The sequence below is a fragment of the Puma concolor genome, chromosome F2 (genome assembly GCF_028749965.1).
Source record: "Puma concolor isolate L17-30 chromosome F2, mPumCon1.1.hap2, whole genome shotgun sequence".
In the NCBI taxonomy this organism is placed as follows: Eukaryota; Metazoa; Chordata; class Mammalia; order Carnivora; family Felidae; genus Puma; species Puma concolor.
The window spans coordinates 44,275,830-44,303,681 of NC_141684.1; the positions used below are offsets into that span (position 1 = coordinate 44,275,830).

The 27,852-nt window shown below is 38.0% G+C and overlaps 1 long non-coding RNA gene across 2 annotated transcripts in view; it reads left to right on the forward strand.

Annotated features, from left to right (window-relative positions):
- The window catches only part of LOC147571994 (uncharacterized), a 172,086-nt gene that overhangs the window by 71,462 nt on the left and 72,772 nt on the right, over positions 1-27,852 (forward strand). For both annotated transcript variants that reach the window (XR_015247057.1, XR_015247058.1), the window contains exon 3: positions 7,111-7,266. This is a non-coding gene — a long non-coding RNA (uncharacterized LOC147571994). The remainder of the gene's footprint in view (positions 1-7,110; positions 7,267-27,852) is intronic.

Here is a 27,852-nt window from a genome sequence, read left to right on the forward strand (position 1 = left end):
TTATGACTGAGCACCTCACATTCGATGTAAGAAAAACAGTCAAAAAATTCATTCAGTCATCCACTCCAAATTTATTGAGTACTACCAGATGATGGATAGTCAAAGATGAATGATCTTCATGGCCTCTGCTCTTGAAGAGCACACAATCTAGAGAGCACAATACATTCCAATAACATGGTTTGTGTTTTATGATGGAGGGCAGAAAAAGAAACAGCTGACTCCTACTGGGCAAAACAGTGGTCAGGAGGAGGTGACCGTTTGAGCCGTGTCCTAAAGGATGAGTAGAAATAACATTATGGACACAGACCAGACCCCAGAAGCGAGGTGGATAAAGACGATGAAGGGAGAAGAGGCTGAGAGGTAAAGAGGGGCCAGACAGCCAGTGTCCTTTTACCATCATGCTAAACACGTTGGACTTTATCTTTTTGGCCTCACAAGATTATCAGATAGTTTTAAGGAGAGTAGCGATATTTTCGTGTTGCATTTTAGAAATACAACTCTAATGGCAGTGTGGCGGATGTTCAGAACACCAGGACAGCCTAGAAGCCATGAACATGACGTAAGGGATGGAGACACTTGGGATGGAAGCCTGAAGACTGTGCCGACTGCTTGTGCGTGGTGAGGGAAAGAGCTGGATTTTTAGTGGTGCCCTTCTGGCTATGGGACAAGCAAGGGCAGAGAGGAAATGTCCTTAAGTTAAGCTTGTACTTGTTGAATTTTAAGTGTCAAAGGAATAAACAGACAAGGATGACCTGGAGGGCAAGGACCACATTTAAGTCGCAATAGATTTTTAACATAAATCTGTAGCAATAGATTTTTAACATAAATCTGTAACCTTTTTTTTTCTGATAGATAACAGTAAGAAAATCCTCAGAGTTAGAAACTAAATGTGTTTATGTTAATGTTACCCTTTTCCAGTGGAAGCCTAATAAACCTTTTAGAACAAAAGGTAATTCTGTGGGCCCTTGGGCTATTTCCTCCACAAAGAGCTCTATGAATACGGAAAGCTCCTACCTCCTCCCTAAGAGTCAGAAATATCCATCCCACTCTTAACACTGACCACAAAACAATTCTCCAAAAAAGATTTTAGGTTGGATCGGACAATAAAATAAGGTGTATAATTTTGAAATGTTTTTCAATGTTTATTTTTTTATTTTGAAAGAGAGAGCAGGGGAGTGGGGCAGAGAGAGAGAGAGGGAGAGAGAGAATTCCAAGCAGAGCTTGACACCAGGCTCGAGCCACAACCGTGACGTCATGACCTGAGCCAAAATGAAGAGTTGGATGCTTAACTGACTGAGGCATCCAGGCTGCCCTATAATTTTGAAATTGTAAAGAGCTGAGAACTTATCTTGAACTTAGCTCCTACATCGGCCTTCTTTCCTTCCCTTCATGCAGTTGCTAGTACAAAAGTCTTATTTAAATTTTTTTTTTAATGTTTCTTTATTTGAGAGAGAGAGAGAGAGTGGGGGAGGGACAGAGAGAGAGGGAGAAACAGAATCTGAAATAGGTTCCAGCCTCTGAGCTGTCAGCACAGACCCGGACAGGGGCTTGAACCCACAGACTGCGAGATCATGACCTGAGCCAAAGTCTGACGCTTAACCCACTGAGCCACTCAGGCGCCCCAAGAGAGTCTTACTTTAAAATTTTAAATTTTCTAACCTTATTTTCCAAAAACAAATATTTTCATCATCCTATGTGCTGTTATTTCTTTCTTGAATAGTCACTCAATTTTTTCTCCTGAGTAGATGTTATTTCCCTAATGATATCGTCAACTCATTGAGAGTGTGTCTTAAGTGTCTTTGTATCTTCTGAGGCCCTCAATATAGCACTGTGCACAGAGTCTATGCTCAGGAAGATTTGCTGATGGTTATTTGATATGTTATTTTAACTAATAAAATGATGTTATTAACTACTTTTAATACATCAAAGTTGAAACTTAAGCCTCAAGTCTTGGATTTGACAAATAAGATGTCTGGATTTAAAGTGCTGATAACTGTTTTGGAACATGCATATCATTTCTCTCACAAAATCGTCTCTCTTAATTTTTTGTTAGTGCATTCTCTGAATTATAAAAGGAAAATAAGTCTAATACATAAAGGGGTGGTAACTCAGGTTTTGATAGAGTGTTAATACTGATTTTTGCCCTCTGCTATTGAACCTGATGGTTTGCCAAAGAAAAGAACAAAAGCCACAAATCCCACAGTGACCTCATTCACGTCCTGTTAAGCCAGCTGCTTGTCTTAGTCATCAGGTGGAGAGCCAGAACATCTATAAAGGCCATAGGGCCTTTGCAATGGATTGAAAACAGGTCATTTTTAGTGAACCTTGGGACAGATATGCTCAGGCACGTTGCTATTGTCAAGGGATCTTCCACAATCTCTTTTGACTTTACAAATTGTGATTGAAGCATGTCACCAAATTAAGGAAGGACAAAAAGTGATTTTTGGAATCAACCAGGTCTCTTCCTTGAATATTAAAGAGTTTTGTGAGACCTCTTGCATGCATGAAATCTTGCTTCTACAGAGGAAACTCGATTTTCTCCCCAGAAGGGATTACTGTCCTTGTAGATGATCAGCGGAGCATGAAGAACCTAGTCATCAAACAATGATGGTGACATTTATGGGTCTGGGCTGTGTCTACCCATTGGGACATGAAATTCAAAGGTGGTAAAACTGATAGGATTTTAAGGTAGCTCTCTAGGCAAAATAACACAAAAGCGACACTACCTTCATTCAAACTGAGTGTTAAAATAAGCCATTTCTCACCCAGACAGCTCCCTCAACAGTACCTAAAGTAAGGGTTACTGCAGACAAGCCTCTGAATCACCACGCCTTCGAGGTCTGTCTGTCTTTATGTAGATAGATGGCCTGACTCTTTCACTGCGTGTTGGTTATAGTAACATGTGAAGTCCTAGGATGTTCAAGATAGTTAATTCAAATACTTCATGCTTTATTTACTCTACTTTTAAGTGATTTTTTAAAGTACCAGTCATCTGTCAAATCCATAAAACTGAGGCGTCAATTGGTCCAATTCTTTGGTTGCTGTTATGCGTTTATTGAATAAGCCACAACGTATCAAACATAATACAGACAAAGTCCACTTTAAGCTTACAAGCTAAATTGACTTAAGCATCACTCATAAAAACCAAACCAAACAAACAAACAAAAACAGTCCTATGCAAGCATGTATTGATCAAATTTTAAAGTTGGTATGTGGAGGGTGGACTTGAGTGAATGCCATGGGGGGAACGATTGCTCAAAAGGAATTTGTGAGAAGTGAAAGTCTTCATTTGACTTGACTGTTCTGAGATTTCACTTGTAAAGTGTGGTTGATGAAAAGTCTTAAACGTTAGATGTCAGAACGTCGGGCTCTGCAGAATAAAGTAAAACGATCCATCTAGAAAAACACAAATCCAAAACAAACGGTCTCAAACCAGATTTCTCAATTAAAATAGAAACCTAACTTAAAAATTGGGCAAGATTGGTAATTACTTGGTCACTTTGCTCTGTATTAATCACATGAGTAACTCTGGAAGTAAGCCAAAGCAGCATTTCCTTCCGCTCTTGATTGTTTACATGCTGTGTAATTGAATTACGCGTACACTTGCACTCACACTTCTGAGGGTGTGGCTATCAGTTCAACCCCCAAACCTCACACAAACCGTGTGATGCCCAAGTCTTTCTGCTCTGAGGACCTTGAAGCACATTTCCAAGGTGTTTGTCCTAGAAATGGAAGGCTATGCATGGACGGGGTGATTTGTTCCTCTCTGACAGAGGTGGAGCTTTCTACAAAATCTCAGACTCAAGGGTTCTACTGTTGCTTTCTGGAACTCATCAGTGTATCACATTTCTTTTCTGATACAGAACAAAAATAGCAAAATCATTAGTTATGGCTCAGAAGAAGCTGCTGGTTTTACAGTGCTTAAAGAGCTTATTTTAGAAATAGTGATATTACTGTGTAGTCACTGTATTTACATTGGCTTATGATCTAGGCAAGATCCTCTTCCTATAGCCTTCGATTGTTTACAAAACACTTTTACATTTCCTATCTCATTAGACTCTCATGTTTCCCCTTTGAAGTGACTCTTACTGTCTGTATTTAACAGATGAGGAAAATAAAGCTCAGGAGATTGACTTGCCCAACCTCATCAGTTCATACAGACCCCCAACTTAAATGTCATTTTCCTGATTCTATATACTTAAATATAAATATATATAAAATATGTAACATTTACATTCATATTTGATATATTTAAATATATTTAATCTGTAATATAGATTCTGTATTATAATATACATTTATATTTAATATATTGAAATATAAATATATATAAAAATGATATCTTCCAGAGAATAATCATGCGGTGGAATGTTTCCAGAACTTGAAAGATCAATTCATAATATACTAAAGTGCAATCTTTTTTTTTTTTTTTTAACGTTTATTTACTTTTGAGGCAGAGAGAGACAGAGGATGAATGGGGGAGGGTCAGAGAGAGAGAGGGAAACACAGAATCTGAAACAGGCTCCAGGCTCTGAGCTGTCAGCACAGAGCCCGACACGGGGCTCGAACTCACGAGCCGTGAGATCATGACCTGAGCCGAAGTCAGATGCTTAACCGACTGAGCCACCCAGGCGCCCCTAAAGTGCAATCTTAAGAACAGGCTTAAAAGGTGATGGTTCTAATGGGCTTTTTAGCAAACAGGATCTGTCATGGGTTGCAGCAAGATTTGGTTCCCTTCTTGCATGAATTTAGTCCTCTTCTCTCACTGCCCTGGCTGCTGGAGATGAAGTGGATGAAATGGCCAGGGCACTCCAAGGGCAACAGTGGCTTGGATTTCACCTTTGGATACGTATTGAGCCCAGACTTTTTCTCAGTGGAGATGCTACAAGAATAAAAGAAACATAACCCACAGGGTGACAAATTGAACTTTTCCATGGTAATGACAATAGTTTACCAGCATGAAAGCTAGAGTGGGTCAGATTCATCTTTATTCCAAAAGGTCGTGGCAGTGGCTGAACTGGTAATGCAAACCTTTCTCAGGTTAGTCCCATCTGACTGAAATACTCCAGTTTTTTTTGAACTATAAATGATAAAGTACTCTTGCTGTGGAGAATTGGGGGTGAGGGAAAGAGATCAAAAGGAGTTTGTTTACACAAATTTACTCCCACGTGTCCTAAATTATGCCCCCAAAATAATCATTTAAGCTGTTCCACACAAAGAATTTGTAAGCAAACACATTTGCAGAATTGCTTTTTTTTTTTTTTAATGGAAGAGTTAAGGGGGAAAAAAAATGAAAGCTTAAGCAGTGATTAGTGGCTTTCCAGCTCTGCTTCAAAAATATCAGATATTTTTACTGAAGAGAAGACTCACACAAGGGAGAATGGACCAACGATTCACTAACTTAGTCCAACCTCAGATTTCTGTTCACTCCTTACAAGATACAGTCAGTCTTCATTATTCCATGTTTGTAAATTGACCTACTTGCTAAACTTTCCTTGTAACCCCCAAATCAATACTTATGATACTTCTGAGGTCATTCACAGGTATGTGCTGAGCAGTGAAAACTTTGAATCACCCATTGTACACGTGCCCAGCCAAGACAGAACAAGACAACATTCTATTTTCCTATTTCAACCATCATACTGTATACAAATGTCCTTTTTGCAGCCTATTGAGTACCGGATCTCTTTGTGGTTTTTTGTTGTTGTTTTTGTTGGTGATTTTGCTATTTAAAATATCCCTCAAGCATAGTGAAGTGTTGTCTATTACTGTTAAGCACAAGAAGATTGGTGTTGTGCCTTAAGAAGAAAATATGTCTCTTAGATAAGCTTGGTTCAAGCATGGGTTAATGAATCAACAATGTATATTAAATACGGTGTCTTTAAAGAGAAACACATATCAAACAAGGGTATGCATTCATTGGTGTATGGAAATGTGACCGGAGGTTTGCAGGAGTCTTATCCTCTCAGAGATGATTCAGTGCTTGCTAATTCTGTGTTTCCAGTGACTTTGTAGAACATACAACTACAGCAAATAATGATAACTGGCTATAGTTTTTGTTTCTGGTATCCAGAATTATTAATCAGACAAAAAGTAAGAAGAAATAATTTATATTACCACTTAGAATGACAGGAATTGTAGCTACAAAACCAAAATTGTGAATGTTGTCACAAGTTTCAAAGCCCATTTTAAATGTATGGAACCTTGGGAGATATGTGCATATATATGTTTCAGAAACACCTTCTTTTAATAGATATATAACAATTCGGAAAGTAATTCAAGTGAATAAAACATTTTACAATGTTGTGAAAGGGCAATGTTATCAAATAAAATGAGATCTCTATAAACATGTCCAAGCCATGTCTTTAAAAGGAATCAGTATTATAATAGAGTTAGTGTTATTAAAATATAAGCCTCATGAGTATTTTTGATGTACATTAATTTTTATTGTTGAATAATAATAATGCTTTGTATTTGTATAGCTTGCTATGGTTTTATAGCCTGTTCGTGTGCATTAGATCACTTTCATCTTCAGGTACTACTACCAAAATTTTGTTGATGGGAACCATAAGCTTCTATGGGTTAAGAAATTTGCACATGGGGGCGCTTGGGTGGCTCAGTCGGTTGAGCGTCCGACTTGGGCTCAGGTCATGATCTTGCAGTTAGTGAGTTCAAGCCCTGCGACAGACTCTGTGCTGACTGCTCGGAGCCTGGAGCCTGCTTTGGATTCTGCGTCTCCCTCTCTCTGCCCCTTCCCCGCTCACGGTCTGTCTCTCTCTGTCTCTCAAAGATGAATAAACATTAAAAAAAATGAAAAAAAAAAAAAGAAATTTGCTCATAGCAACAAGCCACTGTTATTGTTATGTTATTGTTGTGATTAAATTTGGAAGATTCAGGTAGTATCCTATATTTTGTCCTGTGTTGTCATGCGAAGGCCCATTTTTAGCCTTGAGAAATTTTGGACATGCTTTGTCTATCAATAAATCCAAATCCAAAGATCACTTGAAAATGTTTTAAATGGATGGTCATTATTTCCATTTAAATCCATAAACCTTTATTTGGAACACTGCTTTTCATTTTGTTTTGTACTTTTATTCCCCTTCACTTTAGAGAGAGAGAAAGTGAACGGGGGAAAGGACCAGAAGGAGAGAGAGAATCTCAAGCACAATCAGTGCAGAGCCCAACAGGTGGCTTGATCTCAGGACCCTGGGATCATGACCTGAGCCAGAGTCAAGAGTCGGACGCTCAACCAGCTGAACCACCCAGGTACTCCTGAAACACTGCTCTTTAAATAACACTTTTCATTTTGCATTTTCTTCTGACTTAGAAATGCATTATATCATGTCTGTAAGAAATATTTACTGAGATACATACTAAATTTGTAACCTGTCTTACACACCATGCTAAAATTTCATTCCTTAATCGTGTAGGAAATCTTGGATTGGGCACTGATACTTAAGTTTGGGGAACATGTAAGTTTGGTTTATATCTCACACCAAAGAACATTCCATTTTATGCTGAACTGGGCTGGGCGGGGGGTGGGGAACCTTCAAGATAAGCCAAATGTGACTACCAGAACAAATGATCTTTTCACCCTTGAACTATCTTGTCACTCTTGAATTAAAAAATAAAAATAAAAAAAATGTGTAGCTGTTTGTGTGGTAGCCATAATGTTGAAAAAATGGGGCAAAAGCATTTCTTTTTGCAGAGGGTGTGTGGTGGCACATATTTACTTGCACTTGGCAGATTATCTTATTTTAAATGGATTCAACAGTCTGTGAGGGGGCAGATGTTCATGGCAACAAAAGGAGGACAAATTAGACGAAGTTAAAAAGGGAGCATACGGGAATAAATACAACACATGATTATTAGCCTACAGAAGTGCTATAAGAAATAAAAACTTGACATGAATGAAAAAGCAGGGTGATGGTGTGGATCAGGGAAATAGGAAAGGAAGCCCAAGTGGGAAGATTTTGTGAAGTGAAAAAATATATATATCTGCCAAAACTTCAACATCTCAGGAAATACTTTTTAGGATTCCATTCTCACCCACGTCTCCCCCCCCCCCCCAGCATAAAAGAAGGATGTAAAGTCAAAGTTCAGTGTTCAAACTTAAGGATATAAAGATTTCTCCATGGGTTGACTCTGCCAGAGAGAGTGCCGAATTGCAACGTTTGCCCCTGTAACATTTTCAAGGAACAACAAAATTTAGCTCAAGGGGTTGAGCTTGTTTTTTGCTGCACCTATGCTGACCTACCTGTTACAGAAGTTTCCGTTGGAAGGTTAAAAAGGTAGAGGGAAGTAGAATTTGCTGTGAGTTTGCTGGAGCATGAAAGAACATTGCTTCATGAGTATTTTAAATGGTCAGGGCTAAAGATGGCCCTGCTCAAAAACTCAGCGTGATGCAAAAGTGTAGCCAAATGAAGTGTGCAATTAGGATGCTTTTGAAGACACTCTGTGATATTGTTGTGCTGTAACAGCCATTGTGTTGTAATTACTGCTGATTTGCTCACTGTTGTTTTGAACCTCTTAATCCCTTGAAGTATCCTGCCAAAATTAGAGTATTAAAAGTGTGATTCAAACACACTGAAGATTACAAACAGCTTAGATTAGGTCTCTGTGAGGCCGATATTGTCAAGTCAGTCATCTGATCCAAAGACAGAACATGAAAGAGAAGAATGCCTCCACTCTTTGAAGAAATAGAAGTGAAACATTTTCAGTAGCACATTAATTTAATTTTTCTGAATTAAGATGAAACGGGCCCTCTCGGTGAGGTAGGTAAGACTGCCCCCGACACTCCACTGACAGTGATCAGCCTCCCGATGCCTCATCTGCGAATATACATTAACATCGTGGATTAAAAACAGGACGGGGCTCTTTTGGGAAATACAGTTGTTCTCTATCTCCACCCCCAGGACACTAGAGAATAGTCTTCATTTTAGAAGTATGTAGCTTTACCCAGTAGAGAAATTCCCGAAGAGTTATTTGGAAAGAAGTTTTTGTTGGTAAAAGCATTTTTGGAAGCATTAAAAAGGCCACACTGAATGTAAAGCTACGGTAAATTCGAATTGCCTTTTGGACACAGCTAGATTTTCAGATGCTACGTTTATGTAAAGTGGAGTGGCCCTCTCTGCAGAACTCTTAGCGAAAGAGTTAATCCTGTTTTCTCAAGTGCCTAATTTATCACAGAGTTACCTTAGGCACTGAGAGCATCTGGCTCAACACGTACATATTTTTCAAGTACAAATTAAGGACTGAGAATGAGGCCAGGAACACGCTGTTGTAAGCCGCAATAGGATGGACTCACCAAGAGGGAGAGGCATAAACATTGCCTCTGATTTTAATAAGGATGAAACTCCATGTATCATTAACAATTCTCCCTTCAATGTCTTGAAAACCCTCCGTCATTATATTAGAGCCCTGCTTAATATTCTGCACGTGTGAACCAGTTTGGGTTGAGGTTGCGTTAAGCAAGTGGGGCATTAAAAATAAGACTCCTCTTTTATTGTTAAGATGTTTTGAAAGAAAGCCTGCTTTATGTGACTTATCCTGCAATATGTCAAGAGAAGTATCTGCAGACCCACCTATGTTGACCTCGTATGATTTTCGATGGAAGACTAAACGGTCACTTTGCTATTTCCTCTTCATTAATAGTAAACAGTCATTTCATAGTCATTTAGAAATGACTGTTTACTATTACATAATCATATTGATTGTCCATCTCTCTTCTATTTTTAAAAAATCAAGCTTAATTATGATCAACTGGTTTGGGGGGGGCCGGGAGACTGAACAAATCTTTTGTGATTGCTTGATTTTTTCACGAATCCTCAAGAGTAGCCACAATAAGTTGAAGAGTGTTGTGGGGAAGGGCAGGAAGAAATGTAATATTTCACTGGAAGCTTTGATGAGAGAAAAAACAAGGTTACTGCTTATAGAATCCAGCTTTCTATGTTACCTTAACTATCTGGATAATGCATGTGTCTTTAAATCAGAAATAATTTGCTCAGTGGACTGAAAGACTGTTCTAAGCAGAGTTAACAGGCATATGCCCTGTTGTCTTGGGAATGTGGGGAGAGGCCTATATATCATGTTTAAGTGCATAAGACCTGGATGAAAAGGCTTCACGTGGAGAATGGCAATGCCATGACCATGTATTAGCTCATGTTGATACGCGGGGTGACCCACGAGCCAAATCTCTGTTGAATAGCCTCCACATCTAGCCTGACATGAAGAAAATTTCACTGTGGGAAATGAAACTCTAACATCTCATTAAAGATATTTGTTCTTGTTCTAAGGTCATAAAATAAGGAGGCTATGGGAGATACCAAGACAGAATATTTTTCAGGGGTAGAATGACAGGGAAGACAACCCTGCCTCTTACTCTGCATTATAAAGGCATCTGGCCTCCAAGGTGACCAGCTTGACCTTTCTCTTGAGTACTGTCTGATTTTTTTTAAACAGCCCTTAAAAAATGCCAACATGCAAATTGTACATAAAATATTTAAAACATGAGTCCTCACTTTGAAAAGGTGAATTAATGAATTCATCAATCAAAACTGCAAAGTTCTGAAAACCTCTAATTTACTCTTGTTGTAATTTAGTGGGAAAAAGGTAGCCTTCCTCTGCATAGCTCCACAGAAATGTAATTAACCTTTGCTTTTGATAGAACAGGTGGGACAATTGGTCGAGTAAGATGATAAATAAGATACACACATACATACGCGCACACACACCCCTGACACACAATCTTATAGGGTTCTTCCTCCTCAAATGATTGTGAGGATCAAAATTTGAAAGTGCCTGTGAACTGTAAGTTACCCTATAAAATCAGGTGTTGGGATAGTCGTTTTTAGATAGAAAGATAGATGCATAGAGGCAGACAGATATCAAAATGTTTATAAGACATTACATCATTATTTCTGTTGTGGAAATTGAAGCATTTTGTCTTTACTGAACTTCCTGATGATTTTTTTTTCTCAATTAACATGTGTTTTTAGGAAATAAAACACAAGGAAAGATCAACGTTCCATTATTTTACCAGGAGGTACCACATGTATCATGGCGATGGTATCATACGTTCAAGTGTAAGAATGTAGCACATGGTCTGACAAGTTGGAGTGCTTCCTTGGGGGCTATGGGTGAGAGTATTTGGAACTGAGACTGCTCATGATGTAGGTCTGAATCAGTTCCAGAAAGCAGAGGAGGTAATCCTCTTGAAGTGTGTAGATTAAAACAGGACACTAGCTCTTTTCTACCTCCCACCTTCCAAGTTAGCCTCCTTTTCTTACTGTTTCTCGCTAAAGTTCCAATTTTCTCTCCTTCACCTAATGGACTTGGAGTTCATTTATAGCTGATGCTAGCCTATGTTCAGGCTTGACAAGAGCTTGGGAGGAGGGCAAAGGCATTTTGTATCACATGGACCCTCTGATACAATGCAGAGAAGGAAGATTTACTCTTCCAATTTTTACAAGTTATTGCCCCTTTAATTAATTTTACTGCCACAGGTGAAAATGGATGTACCACTTCTGGGAAAAGAAAAAAGCCCAATTAATAGTGGTGTATGTCATTACACTCAGAAGAAATGAATATGCCTCCTTTAACATAAAGAACTCATCTATTTCTGTGGCTCTGATTTATTCCTAGGTTTCTTGTCTCACTCATTAAGGAATTTTCTAGACCACTACTGTTCATGTGTCTATATGTGTGCATGCACATGTGTCCCAGAATAGAAATATAAAGAATTTAATATTCTTTTTTTCACTACAAGTATAGTTTATATTTCAATATAAAACTTAATTTGACTAAGCAGCAAGGATTTATGCATTATCTAAATTCGTTTGCTTTAGTGGAAATAACTGAATTCAGATTGGAGTTTTAACATGTTCCTCTTTCTCTGAATACACCCTTTCACCAAATGATTATGTGCTTAATAAAAATATATATGTATTGAGGGAGATGGAAATATTTTAATAGAAAACAGCATTAAAATTTCCCTTTAGAAAAAAAAAAGCCAGTATAAGCCCAAGAAATGTCTCTTGTTTGGGGATCTGGTTGTATTAAAAAGGACTATAAAAATGAGTATGTATATGTATATATACATATATATAGGCATGTGTGTATATATATATATATGTGCATGTATATATATAACTTTAAAAGATTATGTGTGTGTGTATAACTTTTATTAGGGTTAGTTTTGTGTGTGTGTGTGTGTGAGAGAGAGAGAGAGAGAGAGAGAGAGAGAGAGAGACTGTAAGATAAATTACACATTGGAAAGGTCCTAGAACCATTCTCATTTCCCTCCCATCCCACATATACTTTTGTTCTCTATTTTCTTTGTTTTCGGAACAGGTATTCACTGGGAGACATTGTTTCTGTCTTGTGTTGATTAAAACTTTTGTCTTCTTGTTTTTAATCGGTCCCTGCACATTGACTATGAGGCTCAAAATGTGATACAACTGTTTTTCTAGAAGGAGTGAGCAAATACAAGACTGTGGATTAGCCTGCTTGGTTTCCTTCTCACACGCACACAAAAGCAAATCTTCAGTTTTATTATACCTTCTAATCGCGCAGACAGAAATGGTCAGAGTGCCATGAGTGGTGCGTTTGGCTAGCAAGACAGTTTCACGCAGTAATGAGATTTCCCCCCTGTAGGAGGGCTATGAACTGCTAATTAGCATCTATGACCTAATATTCTCTAGCAACCAAGAGTAATAGCAGTAATTTCCAGTTTTATGCAGAGTACAAGTCTCCAATATTACCAGCACTTCTGTTTCATTTGTAATTAACTGCAAGCAATTATTACAGTCAAGAAAGTATATCCTCGTGCTCCTAGGTAGTAAAATAAAAAGAAATTATGTTTATAAAACTTATATATGTGTCATGCTGACTGACTGGAGTTCTTTGAAAGCCCTGAGGTTACGTATCTGTCAATTAAAGTTTCCTTTTTGTCCAAAATGGTATCACGCTTCATTTTAATTTGTAACTTTTAGTTTACCATGTAATTCTTTATTCTTTGCTTGGAACCAAACATTTATTAGATTTTGTTTTGAGCTCATAGGGAAAAAAAGGAAACGTTTAAAAGCTTAGTAACGAGGGGGAAGATGTTGTGATATTAGCTGGCAATGTGTTTTAAGAGACTGGTAATGCATACGTCTTAGGTGGGGATGTACTAGGCACAGGGAAAGTGGTTTATGAGGTGGAAAGAAAGGACTTTTGTTTGAGGTTTTCCCATGAAAGTCATACTTCTGTGAATGTCAATAGAGTTGTTCTATAAAAAAAAATGACATTTAAGATGATTTCTTACTGAAGGAGAGGGGTAAAACCTTATTTATCTAGAACTGTGGAAGACTGTAATTTTCTATATGAGTGATTTTTTTCTCAGCTAATTTACCTCTTAATGCACCAAAACTGTATTTTAAATATTTTTGATGTGCATTTTCTGAAAAAAAAATTAATCTCATGCTTTGCCTCATTTTCTAAGGGCCTACCCGCAGTTCTGGAAGACCCTCTGTCATGCAACAAGGATGTCAGGGTGGGCGGGTCCAGTTGGGGTTTTAATCTCCACTCACCACATCAAGAACAGCTCTGCTTGTCTGCCTTCTGCGCTGTATTGGCTTCCACCTTCGACCCAACCCAAAGAGTATAATTTGTGGCTCAACCTCAGGCTTAAAAAATTCTCTACCTTAGAAAACAGAATTTATATACAAATATGTATGATTGAATCAGTCGAGCAGGGTCATCATGATGTACATCACTCATTGTACTATGCAGAAATACGATCGTGTGATCAACATGTAGAGATTTGCACTTTTCCCTCACACTGAATTCACAGTGTAGAAGGACTTGCTCAAGCTTTAGTAGTGGTGGTCGTGGTGGTGATGAGGATGAGGATGAGGATGATGATGGTGATGGTGATGATATTGCTTTCACGAATTTGCTACCATGTACTCTGTGCCAGGCACTCTGCTAGCCCATTTTCTACAGAACTTAGGTGAATGGCACCTAAAATGCTAATGATCAGGCATCGCTACCAATATGACAAATATCATGATTATTTTACATCCGAAAATGCAGACTTTGCTCACAGAATCTTTACAAAGAACACACAGATACCAGGGAAAGGAATTTGGAATCGCACTCGTGCCTGTTTGATCTCATAGCGTGTATAACTGTCAGGTCCTTCTGCCTCCCGAGTATGGTGGGGTATAAGAAAAGGAAGCAGTTTTCACAATTATCAAGTCCGACTTCCTTATTTTATAGTTGAAGACACTAAAGATCATCGTGTTGAAAAAGTGGCACTTCTTGCATCCAATCTCCAGCTCCCAGGGCCGGGAACGTTTTCTAAATGGTTTTGAACATGAAGCCTTTGCTCTATCTTCATTTCTCCTGCCATCAGTCTCTCCTCCCTCCTGAACTCATTTCTTGAAACTGCTCTTTCAGAGATCAGTGGAATCTTGCTCTTTGCCAAATGACTCTTCTCAGAGCTCAGTTCTTCTCCTGATGTATTTGGAGTAGTTCACATTGTTGACCACCCTCTCTTTTTGTACTTCTTGTTTTTATCTCTCGACTGTAACTTATCCTGGCTTACCTGCTCTGTATCCGTTATGTTATACTGCATGACAACTCCCCCAAAAGTTAGCTTAAGACAGCCATTTATTTCACAATTGTATAAGTAGGTGATGTGGGCAGTGTTTGGGTAGGCAGGACCTCTGATCTCAGCTGGGCTCACTCATGTATCTGTGGTGAGCTTCCAGCTTCGCTGCGGGATGACCTATCCAAGATGGCCTCAACCAGAATGGCCTGTCTCTGCTGCAGAAGACCTCCCGTCCTCCAGCAAGGCAGCCTGGACTTGCACACTTGCCCGCTCAAGGTTCTGAGAGTGAACATATACTCATGCAGTGCCTCCTAGAGGCAAACCAGGCAAACCATCACTTCTGCTGCACTCTGTTTGCAAAAGTAAGTCCAAAGGTCAATCAAGATTCAAATGAGGGGCAATAGACTTCACCTCTTGACGGGAGAGGTACAAAGCCACATGGCCTGCGGCGCAGCTATAGGTAGGAGGGAAGGAGAACTGGGACATTTCCTGCCACATACAACAACCTCCTTTGCAAGTTGCATTGTCTTACTTGCCTTTTAAATATAAATTCAGGGGCGCCTGGGTGTGTCAGTGGGTTAAAGGACCTACTCTTGATTTCAGCTCAGGTCATGATCTCACAGTCGATGGGTTTGGGCCCCTCCTCAGGCTCTGCATTGACAGTGTGGAGCCTGCTTGGGATACTCTCTCTCACCTTGTGTCTCTGCTCCTCCCTCACTCACTCTCTCTCAAAATAAATAAATAAACTTAAAAAATAAATAAATAAACATAAGTTCAACTCGCGTGTTACTCTTGGCCTCTTTCCCTCTTCTTTCACCCTCTCCCTTTCAACCATCACATCGATTACCATGGCTTCAGTCATCACTTTCTCATGGATGACTCCCAAACCTCTATATTCGATGTTTACCTCATACATGAGCTCTAGATTGGGATTCTCAACTGCTTACCGGAAATGTACCTGGTTTCCTGCGTGTGCCTTAAATGCAACGAGTTCAAAACTAAACTCTGTATGCTCCCACAAACCTGTTCCTTTTGTCAGCTTTCAATCTCTGTCATTTATGTTATTTCCCATCTAGCCTCCTAATCTAATGAGCTCAGAATCATTTTTGATGCTTCTCTGTTCTGCCAGCCCCACTTTAATCAGTTGTGAATCCTGGTCATTCAACCTAAGTGTTGCTCAGGCTCCTCTTTGTTTATTTCTAATAATGTCCTGATGAGATATATTGTTACTTATTCGATTATTTATTAATTTGTGAATTGTCCTTTACTTCTTCACATATAAAGTCTAACATGACAATCCCACTGTTATCAGAATAGTATTTCTAAAACACATATCTGTTCGTGCAGATCTCTTTGTAAAAATACTTTTATAGCTTTCCATTATCTGGAACAAAAGGAAAGTCCTCATTCTTGGAGACTGGGTGTTCTTGGAAACCTGTAAGGTCAAATATCATAATTATTTTAAGTATCATTGTTATATCCTCAATCTCTAGCGCCCTGCCTGAGTTATAATAGTTACTAAATATTTGTTAAATAGACAAGTAAACAGATGATGGGTAGACCCACTAGGCAGTGGAACAGCAGTCTGAGAGTTCCTATGTGTTGCCTTAGAGTAAAGGAGCTTAGAGATCAATAGGCCTGGGTTTAAGTCTAGCTCTGCCACCTCCCAGCAGTGGGCCTACGACTATTTATTTAATCAGTTTGAGCCTGGGTTTCTTTGTCCTAATAAGAGATAATTATAGTTAACATACAGAGTTGTTGTATGATTAGCGATAACATATGTGAAACTCCTATGTCAAGCTCCTTTTAATACATAAGCATAATACTAATTATCTCTATCATTATCCTCAGTCCAGGCAAGGGAATCATCAATTTCAGGTGTGACAATATGTGGCAAGGATCCATCCATGTGGTCTGGGATTTAAACTTGGTGGGACTCAAAGGGCAAGATACTAGCCAATCCTAAAAAACAAAAACAACAACAACAACAACAACAAAAAACAGGGAAACAAAAGAAATCTAGGACTCAGGACAGAGAATCCCAGCAGGAATTCGGACACAGAGAAAGAGAAATTGGAACTATCTTGGAGGATAAAGCCATAGGGGAAGAAGTCTAGGCATCCAACTTGGGTAGAATCTGAGAGGACTGGGTTGTTTCATTTTGAAATGGCAAGCTCCTCACCTGACCTATCTATCCCCAGAATCTGGACAGGAATGACTCTACAGAAGTATCAGAAATATATGGTTCTCTCTGCAAATCAAAGAGGTTTAGGGGACAGAGTGCACAACTATTCCTTCTCTATGTAAGGTCTTCATTGAGCTGTCACTGTGTATGTTTAAGAGATCATAGGATCCACACTGTCTGCAGATACACAAAAGAATCTGCCGTTTCATAGGCATATTTTAATTTTGATCTCTTTTTCTCAGAGGTGACCTTTATGTTCGTTTTCATATTTTAAAAAGTTTACTTTTCTTCTTTTTCTAGTTACTAACAATGTCATTCTTCTTAAAAATAGGCACACAGCTCTGCTTTTTTTGTTTTTCTTCTGCCCATCTACATGCCAAATTATATAACCATCTTAAAGAAATACAGAATAATGACATCTCAAATAACCTCCAAAATTAGTGTATTTTTAGATGATATATAATAACGTAATATCACTCATAATGTTATACTTGTACCTTTTCTTATGCCTTATACTTTTATGTATAATGTGTTCCTAGTTATAACCTTTGAAATAGGGAAGGAAGGCATTCCATGAGAGAGTTGATTTGATTACATAGTACTTACTTCTTCATCCATCTTTTTAATCACTTTAAAAAATCTCCCACATCTGGATGGCAGTTTGGTTTCATCTTGTATTCTTAATTTTGATTGATAGCTAATGGATACCTAGAGCAGAGTGTTCAGGAGAATTGGAAGGCATTGTCCAGACCCAGGAGCAAAGAGTGCCACGATTGATTAGCAATATCTGCTACGGAGAAGTGAAGGGGGAGGGCAGAACTATTTCAGTATATCTGACAAACCTATTGTATATAATGATATAGCCATTTTCTTCCTCCCACTTGTATCAGTAGTTCTCAAATTACTCATAGCTTTATAGGTTTTCTCATCCGAACATAGAAAGTCACTATTTCTTCAATTGTCTCAAGAAGGGTACATAATTTGTACCACACTAGATGCATAGTTAAGTTTATACATACACTGGATAGTTTAGAGCATTAAAGCTTATATATCCCCAGGCTGAGAAAAGCTGAGGGGGTCTAATAAGTAACTCAAAGGCTGACACACACATAAGAAGGAACAAAGAGGGCATAATTTCATGCCCAAGAGGGCATTTATTTGCATGTCAACCAAATCAGCCTCACTTTTACAGGTGTGTGTGTGTGCGTGTGTGTGTGCATTCATGTGTGCACCTGTACACACACTGGCATATTGTATACAAACATACAACACACAGACACAATTCAGAATTCATTTGAAGAAAGTATTCTACAGCTTTAAAAATTTCTCACTCAACAAGTTTGAAAACAACTGAGTAAGATTTTTCTTCTGTCTGACTTTGGAAGTTTATTCTTTTTCATTCAATATAAATTTCCCTTTATTACATGAGATGAATTTAAATGCTTCTGAATTTAATATCTTGCAATTATGAATTTATATCTTGCTATTAATTCCTCTTTTCCACCATGAGAATATAGAAATTTCCTCTGAATGTCTAAGAAAATGTGTAAGATAGAAAAAAGTATCAACTTGAGAAAATAAAAACTAGATTGTGTAGTCTGTAAGAAAATCAGGCCTATTATATCATGATTAACAGAACTCCGGAATTAAAGGGTTGGATGTAAATTTCCATTTTCACCTTAGCACCTGGACCCAGAAACAGCTGTCCCTTTAATCCTTTAGAAATCTCCTCAAATAGTGTTTCCTTTTCCCGTGTTGTGTGATAGCTGGTGTGATTAATATAATTTCAGCAAACCTGTAATAATCTGAGTGTAGATTTTGTGAATTGTGTCTAGCAGTGCCTTCAGCTAGATTAAAGCTATTTGAAGCAGGATCAGCTTTTTCGGCACTGATCATTTCAATGCCTTATAAATAATTAATCACAAAAAAACCCTACATTAATGCAACCCTTAAATCATAAATTGGGACCTAGAAGCTAAATGCATGCAAAGTTCACATTCTCTAAGAAATATTCATTTTCTCACATGGCTTATTTTACACAATTTATTTGCTCTATATTTAGAAGCTCAATTAGCAGCCCAATATCATATGCACAGTGTGGAAAAAAAATCCTGTTATTATAAGCACCCTGCATTGCATTTATTTATTCAACAATTATTTACTAGGCTCTGGACAAAGAGTCTGTGGAAGTATGAGATGGTCATGGTCACAGGGGCTTTATAGAATAGCACAAGAGGCCAAGTTGAAAGTAAATAAAAAATAGTCATGAGAAATTGTGATCAATGCTATGAAAGATATAAACAATTCACAAAAAGTGGGGCAGGTCCCTTTGGACATGGTTGAAAAGTGCTCTCTGAGGAAGTGATATTTGCTCTGGGCCTTGAATCTCAGTATGTCCAAGGCCCCCAGGGAGAGGGTGAAACTTGAGCTAACTCTGCAGACATGTGTTCACACTGGAACATAGACAGGGGAAGCCATTGCTGGAGTAACTGAAATGAGCTCCTTTTTCGGTTTTAGAAGATTCCTGCAGCATGAAGATTATGTGTGAGCAGGAACAGAAAAGAGAAGACTTCCTAAGTGGCAGTTGCAATAATTCTGGCCAGTGGGAGAGGTAGAATGGATGGCTGTGGTGTTTATGCAAAAGTCAGAGTTGACCAGACTCGTGGATGGATTGTGTGGGAGGAGGTGGAAGATGTGGTGAGGGAGAGGAAGGGAGTAGGAGTAAGCCCTCTGTTTCTGCCTTGAGAGAGTAAGTGGATGATGGTGTCATTTACTAAGACAGAAAAAAAAACTGAGCAAAAGAGGGCTTATTGAGAAAATTGTGAGTTCTATTTGGGTAGAGTTAAGCTTGGGAAGCCTGTGAGACATCTACATGAGATTTGGAAGAGAGAGTCAGATAGATGGAGAATACTCTAGGTGTGAAATACAAGTTTGTGAGTCATCACCAGTGAGATGCCATTTAAAGCCGTAGCACTGGGTAAGATCGCTGAGGAAGAGAATGGAGGAGAGAGAAATGGGTTCATAACCTAGGCCAAAGGACACCAATTTTTAGAGATGTGTTTGAAGGAAGCACTTGCGAGGGAAAAGTGAATAAGAAACCGGTGACTTGGGAAAGGTACCAGACAGGTGTGTTATCATGGAATCCAAGCCAAGTGTAAAAATCAGAAGGAAGCCCAGCCATGGAGAATAGTGCTAGAGAGGCAGGTTGAGCTGATGCCAGCGGCGTGCTCACTGGGTCTGGCAGCATGGGAGTTGTTCATGCTATTGTAAAGGGCAGGGTCGGTAGAGTAGCAAGCACCATGTGACGAAAATGATTGAGTAAAGTTGGGGGATCAATGGGTCAGGACAAGATGGTAACAGCAGCTTGAGTGCGTTACTTAAGAAAGGGGGGGTTGGGATGAGATGGGTTCCAAAAGACAACTTGAGGCTTGGTTTGTGATGAGAAATTTGAAGACTCTCCCACCACCCTTCCCATTGATTCTCTTTTTTCAGGAAAGTGGGAATTCAGCTAAGGAGAGAGAATGATGTTGATACTTGTGGCAAGAATAGAAGGCTTCTCTGATAAGCCATATTTTCATCTGGATATCCACGGCAGCAGGGAAATTGTCTAAGAAATCCTGCCGAACCCACTTGTGCTGCCAGTGACCCATAAAATGACTGGACAGGGCAGAAGGGGTGCTAGGTCTCATTCTTTTAATTCACTGGCAGGTAATATTTTACATTTCAAAATCAAAATGACAAAGATTGAGAAAACAGCCCAATTAATGTATCTCTAAAGTGAAATATTTCTGACTTTCAAATATCAGATTTAGAAACAATTCTAGAAAGGGTTTGTTTCTTGATTGGGCTATAAAGAAAGAGCTAGTCACTTCTATTTAAACACTGAGTATTATTTGGCTTAAGTTCAATTCCTAAGCTCTCTGGAAAAGTTACACAGGTCTTTTAAGAAGAAACAGCATTTTTTTTTTTTCCAAAAAAACTGCAATTCTGCTAGAATGGTTGAAAGTGATCTCAAACATTTCAATGCAAATTAATTTTTATACCAGCTCTAGGCTTTAAAGGAAATGGGGGCTGAGGGAAAAGAAGAGTGAAGGAAAAGAAAATTACTGCCTCCTGACTGCAAAGAGATCATTATTAGGCCATTGTGCATGGTTTTCCACACTCCTGAGGCAGGGCTCCAACTTCTGCCTACATGACTGTGTGAGGAGCTGACAAGCATTCCATCTGATAACTTTAATCTATGTAGAGCGGAAAGACACATGGAGCCCAAACTGATTTGTCTTGTGCAAATAGTCAGAGAACCCTAGTAAGCAAAGGGAAAAACCGTGGACAATCACACGACCCAGACGTAGAATCATGAGCAACTGTGACTGAAGAAGAGGTAAGACTTTAAGTGTTTGTGAAACTTTGCTCAAAAGCATAACCAGAAAAGCAAAGGTAGATTATTCAATAATAAATCATTGAAATCTGATGCAGAGTACCACATTTTACCTTTGCTTTGGGATTTCATATTATGTAAATATGTAAAATAATGTTATGACTGATTGTCAATCTGGCTCATTTAAATAATGATTTTACAGTTTTATAGAAAATACATTATGTTAAAAACACAATTAGCTGAACTATTTGTTCTATTCTTTTTTTAATTTTTTTTAATGTTTATTTATTTTTGAGAGAGAGACAAAGCATGAGCGGGGGAGGGGCAGAGAGAGAGGGAGACACAGAATCTGAAGCAGGCTCCAGGCTCTGAGCTGTCAGCACAGAGTCCGTCACGGGGCTCAAACTCACGAACCGCGAGATCATGACCCGAGTCGAAGTCGGACGCTTAACTGACTGAGCCACCCAGGCGCCCTTCCTCTATTCTTTTTGTACCCTACAGGAAATTTAGCTATTTACAGTATGCCGCAAACATTTGTCAGTACTATCTACCATCTCCCTGATATTTGAGGTTTAGTAAATAGAACAAAGTGCCTTCGTAAATCTAAAAGATGTTTTTCATAGGGAACTTTCTGAAGAAGTGATTCCATTTGGGCCTCTGATATAGGCCCAAACCTTCTAGCTCCTATTCTCTCTTTCTATAAAGTTACAGTTCTCAAATTCTTATGGGTAAGATTTTAAGACAGCAGGAAAAGCAGGGTTTCCCAGGGTTTTCTGCATCAAGCCCCACGCCCAAACAAACTTCCACAACATAATCACAATAATTTTGAAAAATTAGCATCTGTGTACAGGATCTGAGGCTACTATCAATGAATACAAACAGCACTTACAATATTCTAAATGTATGCCTGGCTTTCTGCTGTGTGTTTGAAACCACTCACCCATTTTTTCGAAGTACTCAATTCAGTGGCTTCATGCTTATATATCTATATGTATATACTGTATATAAAACAAAACTACAGATTTCTGATTCAACTGCCATTTTTGTACTGTTAATAACAAAACTAATGCTTTAGGAAGCCCCTGCCTTGAAGGAGATGACAATTTTTTGATATGCAGAACGAGCCTAGTAGTGTTTTTCTTCTGCAAAGATTTTAAGGACCAAGGACAGTTACAGCACATCTGTTTGGATCCAGATTACAAATAAGTTTCACAGTTTTTGCTAAAATATATGAATCATTATTGCCCAATTATAATAGCTGAAATGTAATTGAAGAGTATTAGATGCTGGCTGGAAAGAATAAATTCCCACTTAGCCTATTCTCTTGAAATCAAACATCAAACCTAAAATAAAATCTTTTTAATTTTTTTCAGACTCCAATGGTCCAGGACAGAATTAGAACATGACACTATATGCACTGTATTCAGTCCCTCGATACACTTGGGGGAAAAGTCATATGAGGTAGTCAAAGGGAATTGGACACTGAGTACTCACTTCCTTTGGAGAGGCAGGACCCTGAAGCCTATTGTAGGAAGGCATCCAATCCTGGGTCTACCTCTGGGTGTGCAATAGTAGCTCAGGGAGGGGAAGGGAGGACTAGGCCCAATCCTGCGAGGCAAAGCAAAATATGGCCCGAAAGGTCCACGTCACCGCAACGCTCAGGGTCAGAGGAGGGGTGTTTTGGGTATGGAGAGCTGGGAGGCAAATTAAGTTGTTCTCTGTGAATTTTATTTCATTATGAGCTAAGGAATATCAGAATCAAGGAGAAGTAGTTAGAAACTTACTTTCCACCTTCCTATGAATATGCTAGATCTCAACTGGGCTACTGGCTACCTTGACCTAGGGATGGACAGGTGAGAGAATACCCAAAAGATCTAGCCAGAGGGAGAACACACAGGCAGACTTGCTTCCTCATTAAAAGAGACTGGTAGGTAGGACTGAATCACCATTCTCATAATCTAAATGAGCTGCAGTCCACTTGTTGTGTGCAATGAAAATAATGAGGATAATGTATCTATCTTATGGATTTCTATAAGAATACATAGTGTATATAAAATCCTTTGTGCATAGATGTTCTATCAAGAACTGCTATTAGTATTCTCTGCTATTAGTTATTCTCTGATTCTCTGTTTGTGTTTAAGAGTTTAGAAGTGGTTACCTCCACAAACTTCACCATTCTGGAATAGAGCTATTGAAGTTACCCTCTGAGCCTCCAACTCAAGAGCAGTCTCATTGCATTTGAGAAGGGAAGGATAATATGCAGATGACTGGGTACTCATTGCAGAGAAGGGATAGATGGAAAACTAAAACTTCTGTCTTTTTTGGGAAACAGTAATTCCCCATCAAGAATTGAACAATCTTGATCACAACATTAGAGTCAAAGTGAAGTGAATACCCTTGGGAACCTGAACAAGTTTTAGCACAACCGCATTAAGCCCTTGGTAAAGTAAACCTAATTTTCTCAATCGAATGAATCTCACATGGTCCAATAGCCTCCTTTGCAACCGGTATTGTTGATTCACACGAATGTGAAAATAATGGCTTGAATCCAAGAACCCAGAGGACAATGATTAGTTCTCTAAAGTCAAAGTGATAATCAAAGGTCTTTTCAAAATGCTCCCTGGTCTTCTTGGTAAATTAATTGTAGGATAAAAAAGAATGGCAGTTAAATTTGGAATTTGATCACTGCTAAGTTGCTTCTATCGTGGTGACTAGCCTTTGTTCACAGACACTCGTCTGTGTATAAAATAAGAGGTCATATCAGGTTACGTCTCTTGCCACCTGGTTCACTTTTGAGTTTTTGAATTTATTAAAGAGTTAATGCAGGAAGACCTGATATACAGACTTTTAGTAGAAATACTTACTAAATGAGTATTTAACTTAGAAGTTATTCTCTTCCATAAAAAAAAAAGTATCAAAGACCGTATTTCCTAGGTATTGAAAAATCTGGCCATGTTCTAGGTTTAGAAAATGATTAAATACTAGTTTTTTAAATGTTTTGGTTTTGGAAAGTTGCCAAATGGGTTTTGCCAAACACATTTTTCTGTCATTTCACAACCCATGTGTGTGTTTTAATGAATGTGTAATCCGTATGTTCTGATTCACTTAAACTTAACTTGACAAAATCTGTTTTAAGAATAATATGATTTCCAAGAAAACTTTAGAGCTGTCCTAAGAAGATACATCTTTAATTTTAAAAAAGGAGTCATAGTTGATGATGAATAAATGGAACTGATCTATAAATTTGGAATACAAATCTAAATATGAGATCCACATTTTAAATGACTTGTAACAGCTTTACTAACTCATGCTTAGTGAAATAAATAAGAAGATTCAGCTCTGAGTTATCATTATGCTGTGTAAAATGGAAGGTAAATAGAAACATGGTGCATCTTTCCACTTCTATTAAATGTATCAAGAAGAAGGATAGCAGTGGTGAAAAGACAGAAAAAAATTCAGACTTATGCTTCTTTTTCATGGCATACTCAACCTCTAAAGTACCTCCCACAATAATTTACAACCAACATATTTTTTTAAAGTAAGATTAACTGAAAACAGAGATTGGCTGAAGGTAATGTACAGTAATGCAAAAGGAATGTGCTCCAAGGGGAAAATTCAAGTACCAACTGAAATCCGAAATGATTCTGGGCTCCACAACAAAGAGGAACTGAACCTGAGGAAAAGAAGGACCACCTAAGATAGTCGCAGGTTGGTAACAGCCCTGAGAATACAAGTGAAGAAAACACAGATTCTCACTAGATGAAAGCATTCCCTAGTTAGTCCCTCCCAATTTTTACATAGTAAATAGTGTGATATAAAAAAATCAATGTACCTAGAAGGTAAAACAAACCTAAAGTTATACACAATATGTGTTCATAACTAAAACAAACAAACAACAACAACAAAACAATGACATAGGAAAGCAAGCTACAGGGGCATCTGGGTGGCTCAGTCAGTTAGGCAGCAGACTCTTGATTTTGGCTCAGGCATGAGCTCACAGTGTTGAGATCAAGCCCCATGTGGGGCTCTCTCTGTCTCCCTCTGCCCTTCTGCCCTGCTTGCACTCTGTCTCTCTCTCTAAAATAATAACAATAAAAAAGCAAGCTGTCATAAATGAAAATCAACAGAAATGATAAATAACAGGTTAGATTCCAAATCACTTTGGCTATTGAAAATATCAAAGTAGAATAACTACATGTAAAGAGTTTAAAGAAAAAAAATATATAATTTAAAATAAGCAATTAACATATTCTCAGAAATAACCTAGATTATTTGAAAAAGAACCAAATGGAAATTTTAGAGGTGAAAAATAAAACCAATGAGAGAAAAGCACAGTGGATGTATAAACCAGTAAAATATATAGTTAAGAAATATATTAGTAGAATGTTGCATAGAGATACAAAAAGATGAAAAAATAAAATTTAAAGAACATGGAGGAAAAAAAGAGAAACCGATGTTCTGTGTCAAAATGACATTGTATTTTTAATTTAATTATTTTTTTTAATTTTACAGAGAAAAAGAGGGGAAGAACAGGGGAGAGGGACAGAGAGAGAGAGAGAGAGAGAGAGAGAGAGAGAATCTTAAGCAGGCCCCACACTCAGATCAGAGCAGGACCCAGGGCTCAATCCCATGATCCTGGCATCATGACCTGATCCAAAATCAAGTCAGTCACTCAACCGACTGAGCCACCCAGGTACCCCTGTTTTTAATTTTAAATTTATTTTTAAGATGGAGAAGTAATAGTCAAAGAGATAACAGTGATAACTTTCTAGACTAAGAGATGTGAATCCAGAAGAAACAAAATGAACAACAAGCTAGGTAAATAAAAAATTAACTCGTACCTAGTAAAGCTTCAGAATATCAAACACAAAGGGAAGATCCTTAAAGTATCCAAACAGAAACTTAAATAACAGTGGAAGGCCAAGAAAATGAGTGATATTTTTAAGTTCCAGAGAGAAAACAATTGCAGATTTAGAATGTTGTACCCAGCAGAGATTGGAGTTATACAACTGTAAACCAAGGAATGCCAGCAGTTGCCAACAGTCATCAAGAGCTAGGAGAGAGAGGCATGGAAAGAATTCTACCTCAGAGCCTTCAGAAAGAAACCAATCCTGCCAACACCTTGATTTTGGGCTTCTTCAGGCAGACCTGTGAAAGAATAAATTCATGTTCTGTTAAGGCATCAAGTTTGAGATAATTTGTTATGAAAGCCCTAGGAAACTAAGATAAAGTCTCGGCCAGTAAGAACAGAAAAGGAAATTAGGCAGATAAGAATTAGAAAGGAGGAAATAGAACTATCACAGATGATGTGATTGCCAATATAGGCAAAAAGCTAAAATAATGTGCATAAATTATTGGAATTAGTATGAGAGTAGAGCAAGGTGGCTAGATAGTAAATTAATATAGGAAAATCAACTGCATATCTATACACTGGAGAATAAAATTAAGTTTTCCCATTTATTATTATACAAAGAAATAACAAAAGATAAACCAGAGCTTCACAGATCTTTTTTCTTAATTTATTGAAAACATTAGAGAAACCTAAATAAGTGGATATTATTCATGAATAGGAAGACATAATGATATATCGATTCTGCCCAAAGTGAACTATAAATTCTATATAATTTCAATCTACATTCTAATGGGATGTTTTGAGGAGCTTCTCAAATTTTTCTAAAATGTGAAGGAAGACTTAAGGTCTAAGAGTAGTCACAACAAACAAAAAAGAAAAAATAAGGATAGAAGATTGGCCTACCAGATATCTATATCTGTCTGTTGTACGACCGTACACAGTGTTTGTCAACTAGTCGTGTTATCAATGAAGTGTTTGGAAATGGTGAAGATGGTCATGATTTTCTTACAATGATTAGGAAAACGCTTTTCATCAAAGATTAGCATCTTGCAATGTGTGAGACAGTCCTGTGTAACAAAGTCCCACATAACATTGTTCAAAATGCCCAGGGCTTTTTGAGATAAATCCAATTTTTCTAGTATTACATCATCTAGTAATCAAGACAGTGTAAGATACCTGTGGAAACTAGATATATTAAATAAGTGACATTGCAGATCATTAAGAATAGTCTATGCAACAAAAAGTACTAAGACAATCCAGTAACCTAATGGAATAAAATGTCATTCACATTGCATTTTAAATAAAATCTTTTAAATTATTGAAAAACAAAAGTTTCCTGATGTCCCCAAAGCACTAATTGTAAAATAGAAAAACAGATGACCATAAAAAATTTTTAAACATTTTTTTAGTGTTTATTTATTTTGAAAGAGAGAGAGAGAGAGACAAGAGTGAGAGGAGGGGGAGGAGCAGAGAGAAAGAGACACAGAAACTGAAACAGGCCCCAGGTTTTGAGCTGTCAGCACAGAGCCCAATGAGGGGCTCAAACCCACAAGCTGTGAGATCATGACGTGAGCCGAAGTCAGACGCCTAACCAGCTGAGCCACACAGGTGTCCCGATCATAAAAAATGTTTAAATGGGAGAAGACATTTCCCAAACTAATAAGCAACAAACTATTAGTATCTGTAGCATACAAAGTATTTGAATCAAGGCAACAGAAAAAGATAAGCAACCTAATAAAAAAACAGGCAAAATAGAAAAGAAGTATTTTACAGAAGATATATAAATGACAAGTCTACAAAAAATGCTCAATCTTATCAGTAACAAGGGAAATGAAAATTAA